The sequence below is a fragment of the Coenobita brevimanus genome, chromosome 40 (genome assembly GCF_032717465.1).
Source record: "Coenobita brevimanus isolate Jiangsu-jjx chromosome 40, ASM3271746v2, whole genome shotgun sequence".
NCBI lineage: Eukaryota > Metazoa > Arthropoda > Malacostraca > Decapoda > Coenobitidae > Coenobita > Coenobita brevimanus.
In genome coordinates, this window is record NC_136993.1 from 66,983,360 (window position 1) to 66,989,493 (window position 6,134).

The following is a 6,134-nucleotide window of genomic DNA, read 5'->3' on the forward strand; positions in this document are numbered from 1 at the left end:
TGGGGAGAGAGAGAGAGAGAGAGAGAGAGAGTTATATACCACACAAATCTTACGATCTTTTAAAGGTGTTCCTCTCTTAATGATACTAGACACACAATAGCTGCAATACTTTAAAGAAAAAAAATTCAAGAACAAAACAGGGGAGCTAAATTTTACGGTAAAATTGAAGTGGCATGGAAGGGTATGTGTGTTGCCTCATGAGTTTGTAACGTCAGACCTTCCACCGTCCCAAAACTGAGACAACACCTAATGAGATCTTCCTAATCTGATCATAGATTCTGAGCTGAGATGTAGTGTTGTAATTCCGACTCTTTAGTTTGGAGCCCCAGATCTGTAAAGGAATTATTCAACATACATATACTCGTCAGTCATAGTTTTTGCTCCCACTCTAGTAGTACATTGGTTTGGTAGAACTGAAGCAAGGGTGTCATTCTAAACGAAACCCTGTTGCTGACAGTTCGAAGCATTTCTTAAGCACCCCAGTAAGGTATCAAACCACCAACTTAACACTGGACACCACCAGGCTTTCATTTGGTGTGAGACTTGGCTACGACCCCACCAGTCCAGACTCCGGGGTAGGAGTATACATTAGCACCTCCTGTCTTTGAAGTGCAGTATGTTTAGGCATCTCGGAATGAACGATGTTGAATTGGGCTCTTTTTTTTTTTGGGGGGGGAGGGGCAACAATCTTGCAAGATTCTAGCCTCTAGTTCCTTCCTTCTTGCATAAAAAAAAAAAAAGAACAGGAAGCAAGCAGATACTGTGGTTCACGAGTGTATCCAAGTAACTGAGTGGCGACTGTATCTCCACTCACCACTAATGTCTGCTGAGTGACGAGTAGAATGGAGGACTGGTCTCGGGAATCTGCTCTCAGTACGGCGTTCAAGGCTTTCCTATACCCAGCAGCCTCAGTGCCGTTTCCTGAGAGAATAATGTTCTAGTATAATCTTATATTTTTCGAACATCGTATCCAGGCTCTTACAAGAGAAATGGATAGTAGTTGCCTAGCGGAAGGGAAAACAACATTACACTTTACAAACTCTTAGGGTATTTCTAGAGCATTTCATTTAGCTCAAGAAACAAGTTTCGAATCACAGGGGTTAGATATACGCTTAGTTTTCCGATATAATATATATATATATATATATATATATATATATATATATATATATATATATATATATATATATATATATATGTATGTATATATATATATATATATATATATATATATATATATATATATATATATATATATATATATATATATATATATATATATATGAATTGAAAAGGCTTTATGCTGTTGACCAGGTAAATACATATTGTTCCTATTGCATTCGGTGTTAAGAGACGGACGTCTTTATGTGGTGGCACTGAGATAACTGAGCTTCTCCACTGCCCGATTATACAAACGTCCCTCATCGCCCATCATGTGCCCCAATAGGAGGATAGTGGAGTGCAAATGGTGGGCATCTTCAGTCAGCAATCCACCGGATTCACGTTCAGTTAAGCCTGAGATTGGAACTACCTGTCACTAATGTAAAATACGCTTCCTAAAACAAGAACTTTATCAAAGGACGCTATCGTGATGCTATGGTTCCTTCTGAAACAGGACCTGACTCCATGGAAGGTCCCTACTAAGCTAAATATAATCACACCGAAAGAATATAAGAGCGTCATTGTATTGAAAAGAGATGAATTTGTGTAGCTTCTGGCAGTCTCTATGAAAGTTGTCACTTTTAAGTATACAATAAAAACCACAACTGGTGTCGTCCGAAAAAACACGTAAACGACCAATGGAAGGTGAACATTTATGTGTATGCTTTGTTGTGTCATTTACACACTCGCTCCAGATGGTTAGTCGGTGAATGCGAGTAGATTAATCTGTTTGTCTGATAGCTGACGGAAATGTGGCAATGGATTTTGTATTTTAGATTGCAATTTGGATTTAAAATACATATGTTTTCCCCTGTTCCAGATGGTGAGTTTGTGAATGCAAGTAGATTAAATCTTATATCTAGCGGAAATACAGTGATAGATTTTGTATTTAGACTGTAGTTTAGATTTTAAATACATGAAACGCTTTCCCATGTCCTCTCATTTGCCAGCATGTTCGAAAACTTGCAGTTCAGTGAAACCGTGACAAACTTCCGAATTCCCTGATTGGCTATGTTCACTGTAATAATTTTCTTTGTCATCCTTTCGTAAAACAATCATTGTGAAGTGTGGTGGAGCGTCATGGTCTGTGTCAATGTTAATGAAGAAGATACTCAAACCACAAAGTCAGTTTGGATAATATTTATTCATTCGCGAGATGACAGGTACTGTACATAAGAAGGGTGCGTTGTCACATGTATACCCTATTTGATTGACCTGTGCAGCTGAGATGTATGGGGCGAGTGGGGTGTGCTTGATTCGCGGCTGCTGATTGGCCACCGATGATGTAAATCTGCAGCTCTTCTTCTTTTAGCACATATACATTTATATCTGTAAACTGCTTGCAGTATAAGTAGCCAGTTTAAATATGGAATAATCTCCGAAGCTTGAGGGGTCAAAATTAGCTTTAAAAGTATACTGTAATCAAAGAAAATATAAGTTCACTATAAAGTTTTATAAAATGATGAGTAATGTTTGAAGCAAATTATCCGCCCATGGTGTACACCTACGTCCGCATGTTGCACTGCATCCACCCACGGTGTACGAGTAGCCTACACCTATGTCCACATATTGCACTACAGTACATGCCTGCATTTACTTCAATGACGTCATCGGCGACCAATCAGCAGCCGCGAATCAAACACACCCTTCTTGCCCCATACATCTCAGGTGCGCTGGTCAATCGAATAGACTAAAATTATTTTTGTTCTGCTTGGAGAAGGGTTTGAGTTACATCATCCCTACATCAATAATTGTTACATTATTTTATTACTACTAATAATACCACAGCTGGTACTTTGGGTTATGTGTTACTTGTTGCCTCATCTTTTTTATTTATTTATTTTTTTTAATGTGCACAACTCTGGGCATAGGCTTCACAGCCTGCTCCCAAGGCCCAGTAGACCGTCTACATATCATACACCTCTACATGTCACTACTTCAGCACTAACACCCACCGTCCATATTGAATACATGCTAGGGCTGTCTCATACGGGACTGGTGTACTGGTATTAGCAGGGGTATTTTTACGACATGTCGGCGGGTCTTCTTCGGTAAAGTCTGCTTTACATGAAATTCAAATCCTTAAACTGTTCCCTGCCCTAGCGGGGATTTGAACCTGGGTCCGGTAGGACCGCAGGCCACCTTTCTACCAATTGAGCCATTACCAGTTACTTTATCTTAGCTGCTCCCTTGATGTACAATACCTTACTAGTAATCATATGTCGGCTGTTACCTTCATGTATGTCATACCTTTGACTTATATTACCTACAATTATACTTCAGTTGTTACTTTGAAGAAACTGTTTTGCTTATTATCTTTAGTTATACTACAAATGCACCGCAACTGTTACCTTGTGTTTTATCTTAACTGTTACCTGACCTGAAAGACGTTGTAGTCAGTGCAGGTGAGGCTGCAGCAACACAGACCCATAGCCCCAATGTGAAGACAGCTTCCGCTTTCTTCATTATCAGGCTATCTGAAGAAACGTTAGTGATAATTTTTAACTTTGCTTTGTCCCAGCTATTTTTAACTACTACTACTACTGCTGGTTCCTACGCTCCTTGTGAGGCAACATTGGTGTGGATGATGGATAGATGACTACTGCTGGTGGTACTACTACTACTACTACTACTACTACTAATAATAATAATAATAATAATAATAATATAATAATAATAATAATAATATAATAATAATAATAATAATATAATAATAATAATAATAGTATAATAATAATAATAGTATAATAATAATAATAATAATAATAATAATAACAATAATACATCGAATTGTGTATGTATATATAGAAATATAAATTTGTGTATTATTTGCAGCAATTGGCACCAGTACTTACTTTGCCTTCTCAGTAATCATAATCATACTGTCTTGTAATATCGTACGTGCACAGCCTTTCTCGTATCAGTAGACCAAGATGGGGAGTGTAATGTGTATGAAGTGTTTATGGCAAGCTGTAGTATTTAGTATTGTTGTAGGCTACATGTAAGATATACAGTATGTTCTGTACTGTATCGTATGTATTGCGAAATCAAGTGCACTGGCTGAGTTAGTAGAAGTAGTAGTAGTAGAAGTAGTAGTAGTAGTAGTAGTAGAAGTAGTAGTAGTAGTAGTAGTAGTAGTAGTAATGGTGGTGGTAGTAGTAGTAGTAGTAGTTGTAGTAGTAGTAGTAGTAGTAGTGGTAGCTGTAGTAGCAGTAGTAGTAGTAGTAGTAGTCTCACAGTGAAAATTAAAATAGACGTAGTTGTTACCAGCCACAGTACGAGATATCTTTCCTGAATTACACCAGATCATGAGGAGGTAAAGAGAAAAAAATAATCAAAAGACACCATCAAAACGAAGCATCCAGTCTCTTCAGTACGATGACGTGTTAGAAGAAAAGTGCTCGTCCAAGGCAATGTTGGGTAAATCCTCGGTCTTACTCTGCACTAAGCGTTTTACCTTCAAGCTGTTAAAGTCCACGCTGTGTGTTGTTGGACTGTGGCGAGTATCTAGTTTACTCTTGTCTGGTGCTGGGGAGGGATGCCTTCTCACGGTGGCTCAAGTGTAACAGGTCGGTTCCATTGCCCAAATAATTAAACATTCCACACCTCCGGATTTTTCCACCGAGATGATGATGCTTGACTACAGGGGGAGGGCACCTTCAGCCTGCAGTCCACCGGGTTCACATTCATATGAGCCTGGGGTTGCCACTACCATTTCTACAACTGCTAATACCAGTACTACCACAAGCACCGCCACTACTGCTAATGCCACTGCTGCTATTACTACAACTACTACTACTACAACCACGGCTACTACTGCTACTATTACTATAACCACTACTACCACTGCTACTATTACTATAACCACTACTACTACTGCTATTATTACTATAACCACTGCTACTACTGATACTATTACTATAACCACTACTACCACTGCTACTATTACTATAACCACTACTACCACTGCTACTATTACTATAACCACTACTACCACTGCTACTATTACTATAACCACTACTACTACTGCTACTATGACTATAACCACTACTACTACTGCTACTATTACTATAACCACTGCTACTACTGCTACTATTACTATAACCACTACTACTACAATTACTATTACCAAAATCAGTAATACTTTAACCATTACCAGCTTCGTGACATAGTGTACATTGATGAGAGATATGAATGCATAGGCTCTGCTGTTTTATACTCTGAGATGTCAATAATATCTTGTAATGGCAAATGTGAAGGTGGTCTTGTTTGTTTATGAAAGGAACACTTCTCTTACAGAGTTATTGTTCTTCTATATTATTCCAGTATTATTGTTTTAAAGCTGTCAATTGGAGATGTTACAGACTTATTCTTGTAGTTAATGTCTGTATTAAAAGTGAAATACATGGGAGAACTATGGGAGAACAGAACATTACAGCTATACTTAGAAAATCTTAGCAAACTGGAATATATTTTAACCAATTTAGATTTGACAGTACCGTATCAGTATTTATTATTTTTAGGTGATTTTAATCTTCACCCTTACAGTGGTAGGTCATGGAGAAACCTTAACAATTTTATGGTGGAGAATAATTTACTTGCTTTGATGTTAACATGATGGATAATAATACGATTACTTTTATTGCATATAATGATGTTTATACTAAGTGGCTTGACCATATACAGTAATTTGCAGTAATAATAATTCCTCTAAAATAGCAAATATTGAAGTGCAATAGAACATGATTGGTTCAGATCATTTACCTGTTGCAGCACGTATTGCTATTAATAATTCTAATTCTTCCACATATTTTAAGCACAGACCACAATGACCAGAATTTTCAGCAATGTGGAACAATCTTAAGACTGATGAAATAAATCCATTATTGGCTGAAAAAGAGCTAATGGAAATATAAGTTGAATGAATTTAACTGTAATATACTTGGATACCATAACTGAAACTATCTCTCTGA